This window comes from Ammospiza nelsoni, chromosome 1 (assembly GCF_027579445.1).
Source record: "Ammospiza nelsoni isolate bAmmNel1 chromosome 1, bAmmNel1.pri, whole genome shotgun sequence".
Lineage (NCBI taxonomy): Eukaryota > Metazoa > Chordata > Aves > Passeriformes > Passerellidae > Ammospiza > Ammospiza nelsoni.
Genome location: NC_080633.1, coordinates 144648853 through 144671469, shown reverse-complemented (window position 1 = coordinate 144671469; position 22617 = coordinate 144648853).

The following is a 22617-nucleotide window of genomic DNA, read 5'->3' as shown; positions in this document are numbered from 1 at the left end:
TCTTACTCAGATTAATCTCCATTTAGACAAAAAGTGTTTCTCAGCTCATTAAACTGATGTTTAGTGATCCCTTGTGACTGTGTGGCTTATTCTTGGGGCTCTTGGGTTTTTAAGGCAATCCAAAATCTAGCCAAAGCTGAAATCACTTAACTGATGTGGTCAGGTGGGGGGGGGGGGGGGGGGGTATAGTCATTGTCACAGGTGAATAATATTTCTTAATCCATTTTCAATTGTGTATAAGTAAATTAAAAATATCTTTTAAATGGCTCTATTATAACCTTAGGTAACCACATAAAATGCCAAATCTTCCCCTCTGTGATAATTTTAAATGGAAGTCAGACCTAAACCTTGATTTTCCTTCCTGGCAGGAGCTGAATAGGCTGAGGACATGACATCTGTTCCTCTCTTTCCCCTTCCATTTGCAGGAGCAATATCCTTGCTTTCAACACACCTGATGTCCCCACAGCCCCCTGCAGCTGCAAAGCTCCCAGAACAGTTTCTTAGCACCTCACAGGGGTCTTGCTGCTTCTCTGCTGCTGCCATGTCCCTGCTCCTGGGACACTCTTAGGACAAAGAGGCAAATATTTGCCATCAGCTTTGACAAATGAGATCTGCCACCTCAGGCACAGGAATTCAGAAGTGTTCCTTGTGATATTTGTCAAAACCTTTGTGAAAGTCCCTTTCATAAGTATTGAAAGAAGCCTGCAATGGTGGCAAATTTAAGTACTCCCAAATTAAGAGATAAAGAAGATAAAATAGTCTATGCAGCTTCAACTTGATCTCTTCAACAAGTCATCTTTAATGATGTGATTGCAGACCCCTGCACTTGCTGGGGCTCCTGTGCACAGAGGTCACTTAGCACTGGGCCCTTCAGTTCAGAATGCTCAATGTGAGGCTCATCTTGCCAGACCCACACACACCAACTCCTAAGTGCAGCATCCCCCATTTTCTGAGTGTTTTACCATCATGGTAGGAGTCAAATGTTATGCCAACTCCAAAGGAAATATTTGCTCACTAATGCCCAAAGACTTAAGCTATCACTCTCATTTTTGGTGGCAGAGAGATTCAATAGCTTTTCATACAGGTCATGATTTCTCAGGGCCCTTGGTGCATTGTGCATACTCAGGGTCGCTCCCTGCACCTCCAGTCACAGCTGAGGATTAAAAGAGTTTTATTCTTTGCTCTGAATGAACATGGGTAAAGCAGGCTGAGTATGGCATTATGGATCTGAAACATCTAGAAAAATTGAAGAAGGAGGCTGGGTATGTGGCCTTTGTTTCATCATGTATTTACTAACTTTCTAATCGAAATATTCCTTTCTATCTCTAAGTTGGAATACAGCGCATTTTTAGATTATATTTTCAACACATTCAAAAATACAACATATAACATCATTAGGATCTGAACTTGCTGTTGCATCAACCAAACACTAAATTCAGTGTTTAAGCCCTGCCAAATTAATCCACAGAATTAGTGTGTATCCATCTCCCCTACAGTCTTGAAGAAAATGGAACATGCAGCCTATAAGTGTCCCAGATGTTTGTGGAGAACAGAGGAATGAGGAGATTTGAAAAACAGAAGGCTCAGAAGTGGGGAAGTGGGTTTAAGACAGAACTAAGAAGAATTTGGACCTGGAGTTAGAACTGTAATGATTCTTGGATGCAATCACACCAGAAAATCTGGCATTTCAGGAAAGAAGAACAGGGGATCTTTGTGTGCTGCTGCAGCCACTGCTATCAGTGCTGGCTCCCTTGACCGCTGCTTTCAACTCACACACCATGGGAGGAATACATTGTGTTTTATCTCAAGCTTCCTAAAGGACCAATTACTCTAACACCTCATTCCTAGGTGGCAAATTGCCCAGGGGAAAATTAGAGATTTCTAATGAGGCATCACCAGGTTCCAACCAGTCTCTGAGCTGACCATCTCTGGCCTGTGGATGTCTGAAGCACTCCATGAGTTTTAGCTCTGCTTTGCTCAGCCTTGAACCTTCTCTTGCTTTATCTCTCACTTCTGCTGGTTTTGATATCAAGAGTCCAGTCTTTTTTCATCTTCCTTTTGTTGTGGAAACTGTGGATCTGTCTTCCATTAGTAATTACCTTGTTGGGAGGGAGGCAACTTCACAAGAGGCTATTGTCCTCTGATGTAATACACTAGTCCAGCATCCTGCAGATCCATTACATTCATGTTATCCAAGACCATGATATATTTTCTGCTTCACATTTTTTGATGAAAAGGCTCCACCTTTCAGCATCAGCACCTAAAGTAACATGCTGGTCTGGGCACAAGTGTTCTCTGCAGGTGGCAGTCCTGTTCAGAGGGTAATGCTCTGTTCCAGGTCTGGTTCTTCATCTCTTTTAAGTGTCCTTTTAAACAGTTTCTTTTTATAGCAGCAATAAAATATAACTATCCTAGAGCTGAAATAATGCTATTTTTAAATAAAACATTTTTTTCAAAACAGAGCCATGGCATTTGTGGCCTGTGAGCCATTACTGCTGCAGATGGTATGCTGTGGCTCACAGAAGGATTTCACATGTGAGATGTCATGTTTGGGGTTATATTCTATAATAATGCTCTTTATGGGTAAAAAGGGACGATGATCTAGACTTTATTTTTCCTCAGCACAGCCAAATGAATTGATATCAGTCTTGGATAATATATTTAAAGTTTTTTGAGTTGCCATTCTGTGCTGCTTCTGTTTGTCTATTCTGGCCCTTTTAAACGGCCTTTTCTTTACAACATTACTCAGATCATATCAGTATTGTTCTGTGTATGACATTTCTCTACATCCTGGGTATTTTGAAATATCCTGGTATATTTCTTTTGTAATTTCTATATTTAATCACTTCTCCCTCCCCCTTACCTCTCTCTTATTTTTTTCCTTTCTCTTTTCCTATTTCCCTGCATTCCTCTTCTGATCTGTGCTCTCCTAGTTTGCTGTGCCTCAGAGGGACCTTCTGACAAAGTAATTGCAAACCTCATCTTCTAAAGATTTTATTCTATCTCAACTTTATGTTCTCATGACAGAAGGGTTTGTTCTCTTGGTTTTCATAGGTATACTTATGATCCACTAAGATTGGCTGCATATTTTTCCCAATCCCTGAACACTTTCCTTCTCCTTTCCATTGGGTGCAACCCAGGGAATTAATGGATAGAGAGGCTGTGGCATTACTGAGGAAGCAGCTGGACCCTGGGAGTTTGCAACATGTGCTGGGACTGTGATGAGTTTAGCTAGGCCTCAGAAATGCATGGAGAAGCTCCCTAGAGAGCAGAGGGCACTGGACAGGGTTTGCTGCCACACAGCAGTGCTCATGCAGGCTGGAAACAAGAATCTCCAGGAGGAGCAGAGGCCATGGACAGGAGCTGGTTGTGTATAAACATTGCTTCTTCCACTTGCCTTACCAAGCTGGGTTTTCTCAATTTAAAAAGTGAAGGTTTCATTCAAAATCAAAGATATCTTTTCGGGTAGTACACTTCCCAGAAGCCTCTGGGCAGTGCCACCTCTCCAGGCAGGTGACTGTCCTAAGGTTCCACCTCTTCAGGAGTGATGTGTCCCCTGTATGAGCTGAGCATTGCTGTTACTGATTCTGTCTTCCCAATCTGCATCGTAAATCAGGCATCACCCTGTTCTGTGTGCCCCATTTAAATTAATAAAGGATCTGCTGGTGTGTGAGGTAAAATCCGCTCCATGTAAGTATAGTTTAAATCTTTCCAATAAAGAATTATGCTTGCTTGTGTAGAGATAATATAGTTTACACCCACTTGTGTCCATTCTGTTTTTATGGCCAGACTTTGAAAAATACTGTGCTTGTTACAAAATACAGCAGCTCTTTACAAAGGCAGGATGTAAATTTGATTTATGTTTTCTTCCAGTTTTTGTACAGTTTGTCATGATCCTTCTTTCAAATTTTTTTGCAGTTGTCCTATTCCCTTCTGAGCTTTTAGTTTTCTTCCAGTTGCTCCTTTGATGAACCCGACCATCTGAATACGCCCTGTTTTCCTTCAGAGATTTCAACCTGCAAATTATGTTGTCCACTTATGGTGTACTTGTCTTTTCCAAACTGAAGTCAGAATATTTTCTGCAATCTTATTCTTGGTTTTGTCTCTCCATTGCAACTTTTGCCTCCACTTAGAGTCCCTAAACAACACAATTGACGCAATATTTACAATTCTGTTCTGAAATCCTCAAAAGCCTATTTCCCCTTCTTTTTGAGTTCTCATGTATCTTGTCACACATTACTCTCAAAAGTTTCATTCTATCTTGAAAGTTTTTTTTTCAGTCTTGATTATAATCTCATCACTAGTTTGATCTTCACTTACATGCATATTATCAAACATGCTTGTGATTCTCTAATGGAAAGGCTGATTTTAGTCACTTGTTTCAGTATCTTTGCCTTCATGAAGGCTTGATCCAATTGCTTGCTGTGGATTGACAGGGTCAAAGCTGTTCTGACCTTCTGTGTGCCACATCCTTTGCTCTTATTTTCCCTCCTGTTTCTAGATACACTCATTTGTAGCAGCCTCCAGCTCTGCTGCCATGTAACACTGCAATTTCAGCAAAACTGCCCAGAATTTTCTAAATAAAATGGTAAAAATCTGCTACGCCCAAAAGATTATCTCGTGTTGCTTTTTTGGTTTTTTTGTTTGTTTGTTTGCTTGTTTCAGTTTTAAAATTTTTCAAAAAGTTAAATTGTTCTTTTTAGTGTATTTTCTTACTCAGTAATTGTAATGCATTGATCAGCTTTTCCAGATTTTCATTGGTTCATATCTACATGTAAAAAAAATAAGCCAAAGCACAATGTGACCTGTGTTTATGAGGTTAAGGTTTTGCAAAGTGTATGATCACCTGAAATAGACTTTAGAGTGGGAAATATAAAGCAGTGTATGTGTGCTTCCAGCACCATAAAGGGCCCCTCTCTCACAGAAAAAGGGCCTTGGGCAAGGTGCGCTGTACTTGTTGAAATGTCAGTAATGAACATATTCACCTGCAATACTTCATCATCTTTCCAGCTTTTTACATTTGGACTTTTATCCTACATCCCTGTCTTTGACTGTTAGCTGCTCTGATTGTCTCACAGTATCTGTACTACATGTCTGTAATCAAAGCTGTGCTGGGCTTTATCTGCCATTAGTCAAATGTAGGAATAGGCACCTTATTCCCCTACCTCCTGCTGAGCTGAATTGGGAATATAAGTAATGCCACCCCTTTACTGGTCTGGCTGCAGTCCTCTAATGCTAAGGGACAGGTATCTTTTCTAGGGCAAAATCATCTGAGGGCTGTTACAAATCCATTTTTCTCTGTTGTAATTTTGTTGTTCATAGAGCTGTTTTACTTTATTTTGCTCAATGTAGGAAATGATCTCAAGCAAATATCTGTGCAGCAGGGTTAAGGGGAGACCCATTTTCAATGTGAAAGGTTGTGAGAGTTCAGATTCGTTTTGAGATCTAATGCATGCATAATGCATTTATAATACTATAAATAGTTAGCAGGTCATGAGTAAAACTCCAGTGTTTAGAGCTGACTGGACACGAAAGCTGTTTGCAAACAAGTGAAGTGAGCAAGAGTCACCATTTGCATGTGTGAGGATAAATCCAGAGTGACTCCCTGTGGATCATTGGGCATTTCTAAATTTGTCCTAATAGGATAAAGGTGACTGTGATTTCACTCACTGAGGATAACGACCTCCTCCTATCCCCACACAGACCACAGGTTACCAGGAGAATGGGAGACAAATCTAAGTGTAAGAAAGGTATGAAATGGAATTGAATTTGTCAACTGTGACTAAAAGCCAGGACAGAAGCTCCTATTCAGAGTTTAGGTGACCTTAATTCACATCTGTCTGGCTGACTCTAAGTGCACTTACCACTGGCTCTCTTGTGCATAAGGACATCCAGGTTCAGCTGCTTCATAAGGAATAACATACTCAGGATGTTCAAGAGAACTCCAAGTTTCCTTTTAAACAGCTGGAGTTTTACATTAATTACATCTATCCATAAATATACTTTCTTCATCCTTCAATAAGAACAAAGAACAGCTGTACTCTTGTTAGTTGTAATGTGAGTATGCACACATCTCTAGAGATTACCCCCTCCCAGGCCTATGTGCTCATCTCAGATCTGACTTTGTGAGGCAGTTTGCTCTGGTTTTTGTATATGTAGTTTTAAGCATAAAACTTTTCTTTTTTTTTTTTTTTTTTTTTTTTTTTTTTTTTTTTTTTTTGACACAGCTGTATGGCAAGACTATTCCTGTTCTGGTCAGTGTTGAATTACTGTAATTCAGTATCAGCAAGGCACAGTGTAAAGAAAAGTAGTTTCTAGATGAAAATGTCACTTTTACTTCTAACTAGCCTCCAAACAAATGAAGTGAGTCCTGATGTTGTGCATCTCATCCCTTTGTCCTCAGCATTTTGCTCTATGTTCTGACAGTGGCTTTCTGAAGCATGATCTTGTCTGAGGCAGATGCCCTCCAAAATTTACTGTAGATCAGATTTATTTGTCCTCTCTTTCTTACCTTTTTTCTGGTCCTTAACCTCTGCTTGCTATCACAGAACTTTCTAGCAGACATTCTAACTATAACTTTGACACAAGGGATTTACCACCTTACTTGTCCCAGAGGAGGTTATGGTTGGCTGATAGAGGGGGAACCAGGTTGCTCTTCCTCTCCAGTGATGGCCCAAGGGACTGGAGGACACAAGTTTTGCAATTATTACCCAGGGTTATAGCTCCCAAATGGAAGGGAGGATTGAGATCACTCTCATTTCGCAGATGACACCAAGCTGGTGGGGTTTTCTGGAGGGCAGGAAAGATCTACAGAGGGATCTGGACAGGCTGGATCAAAGGGCCAAAGACCATTTGTATGAGGGACAACATGTTCAAGTGCCAGGTCCTGCTCTCAGGTCGCAACAACCCCCTGGAGTGCTCTGAGCAGAAAATAACCTGGGGGTGCTGGTCAGCAGTGGCTGAACATGAGCCAGTGTAAGCCCAGGTGAGCAAGAAGGCCAATGGCAGCTGGTCTGTGTCAGCAACAGTGTCACCAGGACCAGGGTTGTGATTGTGACCCTGTACTTGGTACTGTAAAGCTACACCTTGAATCCTGTGCTCAGGTTTTGGCTCCTCACTTCAAGAAAGATGGGGAGGGGCTGAAGTGTGTCCAGAGAAAAACAATGGAGCTGGGAGAGGGTCTGGAGCAGATGTCATATGAGGAGCGGCTGAGGGAGGAGCTCGAGGTGTTTAGCCTGGACAAAAGGAGGCTCAGGGGAGACTACACTGCTCTCTGCAACTGCCTGAAAGGAGGATGCAGCCAGGTTGGGTTGGTCTACTCTCTCAAGGAACAAGTACAGAGACAAGAAGAAATGGTCTCAAGCTGCACAAAAAATGTTTTAGATTGAAAATTAGAAAGAATTTCTTCACCAAAAAAAAAAACAACATTATCAAGTGTTGGAATAGGATGCCCAGGGAAGTGGTTGAGTCACAATCCTTGGAGGTGTTTAAAAGATGCGTAGATGTGGTGCTTAGGGACATGGTTTACTAGTGGAGTTAGCAGTGGTGGGTTTACAGATGGACTCAATGATCTTAGAGATATTTTTTAATGTAAATTATTCTAAGGTTTTCCTGGAGGAGGTCATGACTGGCTGGTATTGAGTGGGAACCAGTCTGGTCTTCCTCTCCAATGATGGTCCAGAAAAGCTGGTGGACACAAATTTGGGCAGACATACTTGACTGGCATCTGTATGGGGTGACACACGGAACTTCCATTTCCCAAGAAAGGTTGAAATTGGTTTTGATTTCAAATGTGATGACAAAGTAGAAAAAAGATTGATACGTGAATATGTGCCACTGAGTTAAAGAAGATAAGCTGACTACTCTTAGTGGCTTAAAAAGCCAGACCAAAAAGTGACAATAGCTTTCAGCTTTTCTGCTGTATTGTGACAGGTGAGCAAAATTTTTCAAAATTATATACTGGTAGTGCAGTATATAATTTTGAAAAATTCTCTAGTGTATGTTCAATATTTTTCCTCAAAGTTTTTCCACAATAAAATGTTTATAACTTGATTTTTTTCTGCAGGAAAATAAATTCAATTTTACATAATTTTACAAGGAAATATATTTGATTTTGGTATTTTTCCTTCCCTGAAGTAAAGCTCTCAGATTGTTTTGCAGAACATTTTCCAGTATATTTCAATCTTATAAAAATGACCAGTGATATTGCACAATTTTGATATTTGGTGCAGATAATACCACTGCTGAAGCAGAGAGCCTTAGTGCTTGCACACTCAGAGAAAATTCTTAATGCAGTTATTTGGAATAGTGTGCAGTCAATTAGATAGCAGGACTTAAACCACATAGATTTTGGAAAAAAAATGTTGTGTATTATAAAAAGCTACTGGCTTTATGTGTTTATGCTCACACTATCTCCAGGAGATTTTAATCTAAGTTAAATCGAGTGAGATAAGAGCTGGTCTCTAGGGAATAGCACAGGAGCTTCTGGAAGGGGGTGGATGTTTTAGCAAGAGCATTCTTCCTGCACTGACTGGAACAGAAAGCATAAAGCTGATGGAGTTCCCAGCTAACACACCAGAGATAAAAAAGAGCCCCGAATATTTGTGTTTATGAAAGATCTCCTGGCATTTTGAAAAAAAAAACTCCCAGGAAGCTGAACTTCAGATCTGCATCCTGGCTGATTGCAACTTGTATTCTCCTCCCACAGACACACTTCTTCTAGCAAGAGGACAAGGGTGTTGTGCTTCCCATCTCCAACTTCACCTTTTATTTATCTCAGTGGGAGTGTGCACAGGCAGAGCTGCAAAGGTCCCCTGTTCTGACAGTGGTGCTGTGAGCACATGGCACACATGAATTCAATTCTGGAATTTAGTTGCCATGACTGTTTGTGACAGGAGAGATGAATGCTATAGATTTACATTAAGGAAAGCATGAGAGAGGTAAAATTACAGAATCACAGAATCCCAAAATAGTCTGAGTTGGAAGGGACCCACAAGGATCATTGCAGTCCAACTCCTGGCCCTGCACACGACAGCCCCAAGAATCAGACTATGGGCCTGTGATTATGGGATTATCTTCTCTGCTTTTGGTGTCCAGGCTCTGGGCAGGGTACATAATGCTAGTGACAATCCTGCCCAGATTATTAATAAGTCTTAATTCTTCTTGGGCACCAAAACAAATATCTGATTAATTTTAATTTGTTATATACTGTGTATAGTTTTGCTGCCTTTTGTCCATCATCATTCTGATTAAAATGAACTGCACTAAATAGCAGAGATGCTGATACTGAATATGTGTGAGACACATGTTGGTACAATCCCTGGGTTCATTGATCATTGAGACTCCTGCTGTCTTTTCCTAAACTCTACACTCCACTTCTAGAAGGCACCATATAGTCTTTTAACCATCAGAGACTGGCTCAATTTACATCATTATGTATGTGATTTGTTTGAAGGAACGAGTTTAGATGGAACTGGCTATAACAAGTATATATGTAAGAAGATGTGATCATGTGATCCTTTGCATTTGGATTGCAAACCTGTGTATGGAAGAATCCCATGTTGGAAGCAGGGGAGACTGTAGAATGCCATTGGTTCCACTGCTTTGGAAACAAGTGAGGCACTGCAGGATCTGTGGACAGAACAGGTATATTCCTCAGGTATAAGAATCACACAGTCTGTGGTCCTCTGGGGAAAATGGGCCTGGTGTTATGGAATCCAGGCTTTGTTCTGTCCTGTTCCTTCTTGAGCTTGGGCAACTTTTGATGCTGGACATTAGAAATGCAAACACAGTTGTACCTCCTTTTTGGAAGGGGCAGGTGGAAAGGAAAATATGGAATATTCAACCAGCATATAAACCAACAAGGAAATAAAATATATTCAAGTGAAGTTATCACAGAATCATGATTCTGTAATTATATGCAAGTGGTGTTTTGTTACTCTTACCAATTTGCTATGAATTTATCCAAAACCCATGCCAATCTTTCTTTCAGCTGGTTGTACCTGTCTGATGAGAGATATTTATTTTGGGTGACTACTGGATGTGAATAAATATAAACCACAAGAGCACATGTGTTTTCACGATTATGTCTAATAAAAAAAATCCTTTGGCCAAAGATCTTTTGGAGAATCATTTTAGATTCCCAATTTCAAAAATACCCATTGCAAAACCAACTGAAATTAAAGCATATTTATCTGAATCAATTTTAGTTTTTTGTTCTCCAACTGCTCTAGAGCCTTCTTTTTTTTTTTTTTTTTTTTTTTTCCTGCTACATTTCAATTCACTTAAACAAAATATCTCTGCCTGAAGGGTGTAAAATACTGACCTTTTTCTCAGTGCTCACTGCAATCCCTCCAGGGATCAGCAGGGGCTCCTCTTGGACTGCGGCTAACCAGGCTCTGTGCTCTCCCTTGCCGTTCACTAGCCCAGGGTTTTCCTCACTGGCTACCTGGTGCAGATTCTGTAATGCTGGGGAAACATAATTGTGCAAATGTGTTCATGAATGCTCTCATTTTCTCTCATATGCAAATATGTTCGTGAATTCTCTCGTTTTCCATCTCACAGAACATCCACAAAGTGTAAATGGGTGGATCACTATAGATGTGTTTTCAAAGGAGACTGACTGTGCTCTAAAAGCCAGGCAATGAAAGAGCAGCATCACCACCACATTCAGGAGATTATGATCACTAATGATGTGAACAAACTTTGATATGGTTTTTCTACACCTGCAATTAATGCATTATGAATTACACGTGGATAATAGAGAAAAAAACCCCACACAGATATATTCTCTGATGATATTACGTTGTCACAGCTGACTATAAGCCTACCTAGAATACAATGCTCTTGTTTGTCTGCAGTATGTTTAGTTTACCTTCCTCTAGCTCAAGGGTATTTGTATCATTCAGCTTTTGGGTTTCAGGTCCCTTGGGAGGTGAGGAGTTTGACCACACGACAGGCAGATGCAGCTGACTGTCGTGGCCAGGGTGGCTCATGACAGTGTGACCTGCATCCTCAGGGTGACCAAATGACTCGGGTTCTTTCCTTCACACGCTGCAAAAAGCAGGAACAGAAAGAACTAGCTCAGCATCAACAAGACTGGCCAAATGGTCACAAACCTGTGTTGCTGATAAACAGACTGGACAGTTGGAAAACCATTTATTAACTGAGATGAGGCGTAGGACAGAAGTAGCTTTCAGAAGAGAACTGAAGATGATGGAAAAGGTGAGTGTTTACCTAGTTTATGTTGAATAATTAATGTCATTACTGAAAATCTGAGAGGATAAATTATTTCTTCAGCTACTTTCCAGCATACAGAACCCCAAATCTCATACTAAGAAACATTCATTGAAGGCTATTATGATTTATCATGAAAAAAAATAGACACTAAGAGCAGTTTCTGTAAATAGCTGTAGATATATATGATACAATGCAAACTAATGCCTCTCCATTTTTGCCACAGAAACATGAAGAACAGTAATAATTGATAGCTCAATCTTTCCTAACCTTTAATGATATAAAATTGTTTATTTTTTGTAGAGAGGGAGAGAAGGGAAGCAATATTTTTTGGAACCACTATTCATGTGATATTGTTTTCTCATTCTGCCATTCTCTATACTGTTTTTGTTCATCAAAGCTCAAATGAGAGAAGCTTTTAAGGTTGGGTTTCAAGTCTTTTAACTTCAGGTGTTCACAGTGTAGGTGTCTGGATGTGAGCTGGCTGCCAGTAGATCTCTGAGACAGTCTGTGAGTCCCAACGCAGCCAGTGGAGTTCAGGGTGAGATTTGACCTCCTGATTCCTCTGTCTGTCTGTGCTGGGGTCTGTCTGTCTTGCTCCCTGAAGTACATAGATGCTATTGATCAGCTCTTGATGGACTTTGTAGATGTGCTCAGACTATAAGCCTATGTTATAAGCTGTTAGATTTGGCATCACAGCTCTTAGGACTTGCATTCCAAGTGCCACTTTGGGACTCTGGGCTCTTTGGAGGCTGCCCAGTCTGCCAGAGTGGATATGGATACCCTTCCAGGATGAATGTCAGTAAAATCTCTGGGTAAAATCCCAACTTTCATTACAATTCTCTATGATTTGCTTGTACTTGTAGTGAGGGTGTGATTTCATTCCATGGCTTATGCTGCTTAAGCTGACAACTATGTGCTGGACATTACCTAGGGCAAAAATAGGGGAGACTTTCAAAGCACTGTACCTAAACCTGGGAATTTGGTGCATAAAATAGCCCAAACAACCCAGCCTTTTGCATTTACTATCAGGTCACCTGAATGAAAGTGATATGTTTTTTTCTGTAGCCTGAGATTGTATGGACCAAAAGCAAGGAGGCTTCTCTATGGATGTAGGGGATGAGTTTGAGGTCAGGTCCAGGCTTGTGCTGAAGCTCACCCCTCTTGATTTGCATGTGTGATAAAGCTGGCCTGGCACCCATCTCTAGAGAACTGCTTGTGCATCAGAATACTCAGAGCTTGCTTTGCACACCTTCATCTTTGCTTCCTGAGACCTGGGCTTTGTCAGGAAGAGTGTGGCACCAGCTGTCTAACATGGAGAGAGAGAATTGGAATGCAACCCCACTGGATCAGACCTGGCTGACTGCTAGGACCAGCCACAGCACCTGATGTGGCTGGTTCTCTTTGTCACTGGCTGGTTCCCTTTGTCACTGGCTGGTAGGTCACCTGTCCCAGCTCCTGTAACATGCCTTGTGCCACAGATCTTTTGTGGACTTGGCTTCAAAACAGTTTGGAGGAGGTTCTGTCTCTTGCAGAACTCATCTGCAGTTCTGCTCCTGCTGGCACATGTAGACACTACAGCTATGCAAATAACATTTGACTAATAAAAGCAATCCCAAATGTTGTTGTTATTGCAATGAACACAAAACTGTTGTACCCCTTCTTTCTTCATACTTGCAGTGTGCTAGAATGATAAACATGAATTACCAGGTAAGGATTTGTTATTGAGGGATCAGCCATGCTATTCTCCTGTCAGGCAATAGGATATGCATGATTAATTCCCTGAAAAATGAAAGGACAATGTCCTTTGTTAATATTAGATAGAAGGAAAACATTTGCATTATGAATGCAATGATTTTGTTACTGAATGTAATCAGCTTTGCTCAGTCTATTGCCCTTAAATGATTTCTCTGTCTTGCATGCAGAGCAAAAAAACCATTTCACAGCTCCTCATGAAAAGTGTCCAATCATTACTGCAACCCTTGGGACTACCCAGGCTGTGATAATATTATTCAAGATGAATTGGTGGGGCATCTATGGAACCTTAATGTCTCTGGGCTGCATTTCAGACTGCTACCGACTGGTTTATATTTTTCTCTGCATTCACAGAGAAGTTTTTCCAGTCACTAAAAGTATCTTATTCACAACATCTCACTTGACTATTTGCTACAGTACCACTGCATATTTTTGCTTTTGTGAGGTCAGAACCATGAACTTAGCTCTTCTGATTAAAACATGTCTTAACCATAAGCAAACTGGAGACTATATGATCTCTGAAGAAATTAGAGCCTGAAACAGTTCAAAAATCCTACAAGCTGTTCACTCTAAAAAAAAAAAAAGGAACAAAAGATCAAGGGGAAAACTTATCTCTTCCTGTGTGATTGATCTTTTTCTCTTCCAATTGCCCTCTGACCTACAATAAATCATTTTAGAGTGTGTCAGGAAAATCCCTTCAATAGCTTTAGAGCTGGGAGGAGAAATGTTTTGTCTCTTAAAGTATTATCACAAAAACCATCCAAACAATAGCAGCTTTTCTGTTATTTTTCCCACATCCAGTGAGATGATGAAGGAAGGTTTTTCCCCATGCTGCTGTGAGTTGATAGTGTTTAATGAAAATTCCCATCTAAAATCCATATACAATTTTAATGCTGTAGGAGATATATAGAAGCAAACTTGTATTTCCTTATGGCTAAAGAACATAAGAGTCAAAAACACACTGGAGAAATTATTGCCCTGCTTTTCAGAGTGGGTTCTCACTTGGAAATTAGGGTATATTTGAAATAATTCTCTATAGAACAGTTAAAAGTATATTGTTGAAACCATTGTTCCACTGGTGTCAGGAGGCAGGAATGGGTATGAAGGCTGACTTTCCTCTGATCTGTTTTCAGGTAGTATGATCCTTCATGTAATTTTCTAGAAAACCACTGTGTCTGCAAAGCCACCTGAGCTGTTGTGAGGGGCAGCAATGCCTTCTAACACATGTTGGCCTCATAAAACCTGAACTTGTTGGCCTCTGATGAATGCATCCTGCACAAAGCATTAATTTCATGAGTAATTTGGAGGTGGGTGATGCCTTCTGTAATGACAAAAACCGGGAAAAGACTTTCTGTAGGAAGCTGAACTGGTTCCCATTACAATAGAGGTGAAAGTTGCTATTGTTATGCTGGGTTATTAAACACATTTTAGGACATTTGGGATGTGATTTCTGTGAGTAAAACAAGCATCCACTATACATCTACCTACCCGTGGGCTAATAACTATGCACCCTGTGTAGTCACTGCAGACCAGAGAAAAGTTTGATGCATGCTGAAGAAAACATCTAAAATGGCATTCTGGAAACACCCTCGAAGTGCCTATTTCTTTTAATGGGCTTTTAATTTCTCTTTCTGGAGCTCTCAGAGCTTAACTCAGAGATAGATGTCAATGTTTCAGATGTGTGATGTTAGGAGAGATGGATCACTGTGGATCACAAGCAAATTTATAGGCATTTTAAAAGCAGAACTCCAAGCCTAAACACACTAATAGATTCAATAGCTTTCAAATATTGACTTTCTATATTTAATTTTACAATTATATGAGTCTGTTGCATGTTATGTATTACAAAAATTTGTAAAATTGTTCTCCCATTTAAATTCAATTTTTTGTGGTTTTGCTATCCACACCCCTATCCCTCCCGTCAAAGAGGCCCCCATGTATTTACCGTAAAACACCCCAGAAATGTCATTATGTAACTCTGATACCCTCCTAATCAGTTGAGCTCGGGCTGGGTGGGTAACCCCAGAGGCAGCAAGAATCTCCTGCACCTACAGCTTGTCCAGCTTCCCGTTCTCAGAACTACCGACCACAAGAAACTCCTGTGGTTACTAACAGAAGAAACAAGTTCCCTCCAATCTCCCAGTGCACCTTGTCACTTGTGGTTTGTGAGAATTACACTCTGCTCTTATCCAAAGCAGTCAGGACCAGGGCAGACTTTGCACCCCTTTGTGCTGCTGGTTTGGGGTCCTCAGCTCTTGGCTTCGAACTTTCCAGCACGGTGGCTCCATTCTGTGGGAAATTGTTCAAATTAGTCCCACAAAGAATGCAAATACCTTGGGAAAACTACCTGTGCTCAATCACAATTACTCTGTGGGAATGAAACAATGCTTCCCTTGAGATTCTTTGATTTATTTTTCATTTATGTGTCTGCTAAAGTGTGAGATTGTTTGGGGCTAAAGATCTTGGTGCTTTCTTCCTTCTAACACTTTCTGAGCAACCTGTGTTCACTTGTATCATTGCCTTTGCTGTGAGAATGATAGGAAATGAACCATTCAGTGGCAGTGAGATGGGAGCTGGGCGATGTGAAATGACATGTTTCCTAATTAAACCACTAATGACCATAAAATATGCCACCATGTTCTTTTATTATAACACATAGCTACAGCAGAAAAACCTTTGGAATATCATTAGTCTCTCCCCTTTCATTTCCTTGAACTTTATTGTACATTTATTTCTCAATATGATCCAAAAAGATCAGGCCTTGGAAAACATCTTCCTTTGTGAAAAGCTACCCTGTGCTCTCTCAGTTCATCTCTCCTGTCGCTGCTTTTGTCCTGTGACTGCTTGGCTGTGATCCTGGTGGGATTACACCAGCCTCTAATGGGCATGTTTTCCCTGGTTGCTCCTGGCTATTCTGCAATAGCACCACTCAGCTCCATCAGGGAAATAACTGCAATTTCTCTTCCCTAATGAATTTCATAATGTAATCAGTGTGAGGCCGTGACTGAGAATGAAACTGAAATTTGATGTTATGGTCAGGCAAGAAATTTGACTTGGAGCTTTGTTTTGACTGGGTCCCAAATGAGGAGAGGCATTGCTGACAGCTCTGAATATACTCTGTGGATGGTGATGGCTCCAGTGGCAATAAAAATGTTCACAGTTTTTTTGTTTTTGTCTTGTTTTCATTACCACTGTCATGTTGCTTCTTTCTGTGAAGTTTGGGTTGCCAGCTAATGAACTGCTTCCAGGGACAGGAACGGCCTTTGGCTTCCTGCAGAGATTAATTAAAGAAAATACAATAAAATCACGCTGGGAGTTCTTGTGTGGGGGCTCAGCCTCCCCAGGGTGCTGGCTGAGAGCAGGTAGACAGCTGAAGATGTCACCAGGCACCCAGGGGCTCTCAGAAATACTCAGATGCTGAGAGTGCTTGGGATGTTGAACATGAGTTATCAGGTGTAAAACACCAGGGACAAACTGGTGAAGGGGTACCAAGCTTCACCCACACAAGGGCACAGCTCCACATTATTTTTGACCCAGTTTAGGTTGGACCTAGTACAGTGAGTAAGAAATGGTGAAAGAGTGACAAGACTGACTCCTACTCCCTTCCCTGCTTTTCCATGCATTCAGCAGCAACTGGCCATTTCAATAAGTCTGGAGGAAAATTCTGTTTGGACCTGCACATCGTTTTTGGCTTTGGGACAGGACAGTTCAGGACTCCCAAGCCAAACATCTGTTGGAATTTGAAGACTTACAAAGTCCAGATCCAGAGGGTTTTAATGTAAGAAAAGATTTGGCTTAGTCAACGTGTTGGCACGGGAAACATCTGAATGATGCCAGATCAAGAGGAGACCAATGCAGCAATGAGCAGGCAAAGCAGTGTGACTTTTTCTTCAACACGTTAGCCCAGCACAGGCCAGATGCCACCATAAGTGCTGCAGCTTCTCTAAGGTTCCTTGGTGAGCCTGAGCTTGGTGGTGAATCACCAGGACTGTTGTCTCTCTGAAAACACTGATTTCCCAGGAGGGTGGAAAAGGATGACATGGCTGTTTGGGAACCCTTGAGTTTGCAACTGGAAGAAAAAAAGCCACCCATAGTTCTGTTGTGCTCAGTTGTGGCTGCAGTTTTGGTGCCAACCTTCCTCCCTCAGAGCCTCATCCAAATGCTGTGCTTCTTTCCCCTGGGGCTGGTGGCTTGGGAGATGAAGCAATGGGAGACTTCTGGAAAGACAGTTGGGATTTCTCCTTGCTGCAGGTGAGGTGGTTGCTGCTTTCACACCACTGAGAGTGGTGGTGAAATTTCCTGAGGGGCTTTTGCTGGCTCATTGTGCTGATAAGCAGAATCCCACACTTCTGGAGTGCTTTGGTGGGGCAGGGCAAGCTGTAGCACTTTAGGAGAAGTGCATGCAAGGCCTCACAGAGTCATTTATTACAACTGCTGTTCCACTGCCAAAATCTCTGCTATGGTCATTTGGCACCTGTTTGTGGAGCTGAGTTTAACAGGGACTATAGCCACCAACAGAGACTTGGCCCTCTCTGCTGGAAAATCTCAGACTTCCAGGATACGCTTATCTTGCTACAGCTATTTTATTTTGTCTGCAGGAAAGCTGGACAAGTGATTTGGCATTGATGGGCTAGGCTGTAGAAAGAATTCATAAATGTGAGGAGTTTCATCAGTGCAGAGGACTCAGTTCCACCCCCCACTGAGGGCAGCAGTCTCACTTCAGTGAAGACAGGCAGCCAACAGTGCTGAGCCCAGAAGATGGTTAATCTTCCCTGCCTCTTGTCCTAATATGATTTATTTTGGATATGTCTGACTTGACACCTCGAGTTTCCAAATCCCATGGCTCACCCATTTGTGAGTATTTGGCATCCCCAGTGCTGTGCTGACCTGCTCTCCTCCCCTGGACTGGGATGCTCTGATGCTGTGTCCCTGGTGATGTGGTTTCCCCTTCTAGGGAGTGGCTCATGGCTCTGGGTACACCACAGGTGGCACAGTGTATGTGTCTGCTCATAGAGAAAAGGATCATAAGGATGCTGATGTTCATGAACTATGAACTATGACTGGCCATTTCTTGAGTGTTTTAAACTTAGAGCTGGCCCAGAGGACAGTTTGGAAAGGTGGGGTTTCCAGAGAGAGCCACCCAACACAAAGCAGAAAACTCAAACTATTGTTTCTGAAATATGCAGATAATGACATACTTTAGTATGTCATACTTTCTCCTGCTCCTGAACTGAAAAGTGAGTATTGGTGCTAGCTGTGTTCAGGACCTTGCTATTTTGGTGGTCACATATGCATTCAGAGACTCACTTGATATTCTCTTCACTTGAGAAGGAGAGACACTTGTGCACTGTGCAGAGCTCAGTGCTCTCAACCTGGCCAGGGTGATACTGATGAATGCAAAGTGCACTGAGGTTTCATATGTCTTTTTTTAGGATGAAAAAACTGTTCAATACAATGTATGTTTGATGGAATACAGTAAATCCTATCAATAGCATCCTATCCTATCAAATCCTATCCTAATGGCAAAGAGAAGCCTCACAGGGATGTCACCTCCACACAAACTTTTTCCTGTAAAGAGGAGAGGTGAATTGCTGAGATGAATGATTCAAAATAGCTGCAATAGTTGTGGATTGTTTTCTTGGTTTCACTCTGTGATAATGTGATTGCTTCAAGGTACACTCTGCCTTTCCTCCCAGGACTGCAGTAAAAACATGGATTGTGGAAAGCAGTTCCCTTTTACACTTTGACTGCCTGTTATTTACATTCTCTGCTCATTGTTTGTTCTCACTTTCCTCTTGCCTCCATGCAAGTGCCTGCTGAGAGTTGTGCCATTTGTTAGGACAGCCAGAAGATGTTGACTCGACTGCCTTCCCTGCAGGAGTCTTCTTTGCAGTGGTGCTCACAGCAGCTGTGTCTAATTTCCTGAATGGTGTGCAAGGCAAATGTGCAATCAATTAGGTGCACTGCACCAGTGATGGGATCACATTGCTGGGATCCATCGATGGTACAAGCAGCAAGGACTCTTATCACATAGCCTGACTTTGCATTTTCAAGGTTTTGTTGCATATTTTATTAAAAACCCTTTCCCCTCTTTGTGGTCTGTGGGATTAAGCAGTACTATCCATAAGGCTGACGCCCACATCCCAGTTTCCAGAGGCAAGCCCCAGGAGGAGATGTGAAGTTGGAAACTTGGTGAATCAAACTTGCATTTAGCTGCTATAGCACCTAAATGCCAGTTTCAGCAACTAGATGGAACATATGAACATCCTGTTTGGGCATGGACAGGAGGACATCATGCACTGCAGTCTCCCAGCACTAAATTTTAAAAAATCAGGCCAATGACTTCCTTTAGATTTTCAGTTTTAGACCAATAAGTGTATTGGAAAGATTATCTGTATACTCTGTTGTTAAGCATATTTTTGCAAAGATAGAAAATAACCTTTCACACACAGCAAATTAAAAATGGGTCCTTAAATAAAAATCAGAAGTCTCTATACTTCTTACAAGCAAACATTCCCCCTTCCTCATTAATGTCTCCTTAGGCATATTAATAATTTTAACTAAATGCCCGCTTTCTCAAAAATTCTGTTAGAATCATAAAATATCCTGAGTTAGAAGGGACCCATAAGGATGATCAAAGTCCTACTGTTGGGCCTTTGTAAAATTACACCATGTGCCTGATAGAGTCATCCAAATGTTTCTTGAACTCTGTCAGGTTTGATGCTGTGATCATTTCCCCAATGAGCCTGTTCTGCTGCCCAGCCACTCTCTGGGTGAAGAATCTTTTCCAAAATTCCAACCTAAACCTCCATGACACAGCTCCATGCCCTTCCCTTGACCAAATCTATTCGTTAGATTGGGTCCAAGGTAGCAGCCATGGGGGCTTCATGTGACTATTTTTAAACAACTTTTGATTTCTTAAATCTTTAAATCAGGCAGCAGTCGTTCAGGAAACAGAGCAGGTGGGAGACTGTGTTGTTTTGGACAGTTTGCAGGATAAATCTAGCTGGGAGGAGAGGATGGTCCCCACTACTCATGGAGTGTGACTGCCAGCACGCAAAGGGTGGGAGCGGCTGTGGTGTCCTGCCAGGTCAGAGCTGCAGCATTTGTGTTTCTGTTTGGTCTGGTGTGAAGGACCTCACACACCCTGCAGCAGTGCCCACCACGCTGCGTAGTCCAAATTAAGCTCAGGTTACTTCCAGCACCACACTGAAGAGTGTTGCTGTGGGTTGCTCTCAAGTGTCTCTCTTTCCTAACTGAGGACGATTTAAGGGGAAAAGTTTCTTGACTATGTAATCTTAACAGAACTCCACAGGTGTGTGGGCTGATCCCAGATCTTCTAAGTGATTGCTGCCCACCATGCAGCCCTTACTAACATAGATAAAAGTAACTAGTGCTGTTGGGAAAGTTTATAGCTCCAGAGGGAAAAAATTCAAAACTCTTCTAGAAAAAGGAGTCTTGTAATCAACCCAAAGGTACAAGAGAGACAAAGATGAGAAATCATTGAAATTTCAGTGCATGTGATAGAGTTCTGTGAGGCTTTCTCTATGGCTATGTGAATCAAGAACTATTATCAGCCCTACTCTCCCTGAGACCACCAGGAAAACTCTTGCTGATTTCTCTAGCTATGAGATCAGACCTGCAAATGTTGCCCTGAACAGGCAGAGATCAATGAGAGAAATAAAAAGCTGGAATGGTGTTAGGCAGCTGGGTCAAACACCAGAACAGCCTGCTCAGAAATGACCCTCTCTGACCTCAGCTGTGGCCATCCTGTGCAACCACAGGAGCACTTGACATTCCCTCCATTTCACAGGCATCCTTGTATAGGTGCACAGGTATCTACAAATGGTTAGTTTGCTCTGTGTTGGTAAAGGGATTGCTTCCAACAATAAATGAAAAAAGTCAGCTGGAGCTTCCAGGGCCACAGTAAATAAAGACAGGGCATGTGTGCACAACAGCAGATCAACCCCTAATCTGTTCCTCCTGTCAAAATACTGCTTATTGCTGCTTGTCAGTAAAGACTGACCAGTAAATGGAAATGCCAGCTCCATCTGGGAGCCAGATTACTGGGAGGAAAGTTTCTTCCTTTGCACCTTCCTAGCAGATTTCTAACACTTAAGCAAGCTCTCTCCTTCCCTGAGACTGAGTTCCAGTTATCATTAGAGGGAGCTGTTGCCCCAGCAAGCTCCAACCTCTGCGTTCCTCATCAGAACTGTCCCGAGCTGCTGTGCTGAGGAAATTCCCTTGAATCGTGAGTTGGCACCTTTCTGTAAGCACCGTCAATCATGTCAGCTCTTGAGGGTGCCACGCAAATAAAGACCTTCACTTTCATTTATTTGATTTTCTGTACACAACAGAAGAGAGACATCTGAGCTGAACCATGGAGGTGCTGGGATCTTCCAGTGCTGGGTGGGCAAGATGGGGAAGCCTTTTAGCCCTTCTGTTAACCTGGGTTAACAAAAGCAGGGAGATCCTCGACACAATTTTCTGATATTTTAGTAGCCCTTTGTTTGAACTATCAGTCCTTTCCCTCATCCTGACCCTGCTCTCATTTCCATCACGACTGGAGTAATTCAAACCAAGCCAGGAAGTTACATGAGTACAAACCAGTGTGAATGAGATCAGAGTTGGTCTTTTTGTAAAGAATAACAAAGGCCTGTGACTAAAACTTAGCAAAGACAAGTATCTGACTCAGTGGTAAACCTTTGCTTTTAACTTGTAATGATTTTTCTTGGAAACAATCATCAGAATGGTGGCTCTGAATACTGTCTCCATGCCTTCCTTGCTTGTTTTCCTGTTGGGGATGGGCACATTCTTAGGTTTTGTTTTCTGACCAGAAATGTGTGGAGATTAGATACACGATGTCACTGGTGTTATTCCAGGCTGATAACATCACATTGTGTGTTTCATACTCAGAGAGGGTGTAGATTGAATTACTGCAGGCCCAGCATGGGTCATGCAGCGAGTGTGTAAGAGAGTATTTCAGCTGCATGAAGCAACACGTGGGGCATTGTTTGAAATGTGCATGGGCTAAATCAAAAATGCCAGCTATCACATTAGGTTTGTTTTTTAATGGACAGGAACAATTGTGTAACCAGATCCCCATGCTTAGTAAGCCAAATTCAGATTGATAGATAAAATTTAAATAGGAATTTATTTGGCTGTTTACTCCAAATATCTCCAAGCTGGGAGCTGGCTCCCTTGCTCCAATGGGACTGTGCCTTGTATACCTGTAAACCACCATTCTTTAAACTGTGCTACTCATTTGAAGCAGATAAGGTTATCTTGGTTTTTGCAATTTCCCTTCTACTCTTCTGTTTTTCCTGGGGAGAGCACTTGGCACTGTCTCTGCTCTGAGGTAACACTATTTAATTTTCCAAAGCAATTTGTCAGGTTTCTAAGTGTGACCATTCAGCATGTAAATTCAATGCATAATCCTTGTGCTGTCATTTTATTCACTTAAATTAACTGAATACAAGGCATATTTTTGTAATCTGTCTCTGCTCTCTTGGGACAGCTTTGTAAATGACATGTTACATTCCCGAGTCTCAGCCAGGCAAAGAGATTTCTTCAGTGCCAGTAAAGAGCAGTTATTTCCTAATATGTATATTAACTGCTCAAAACGTT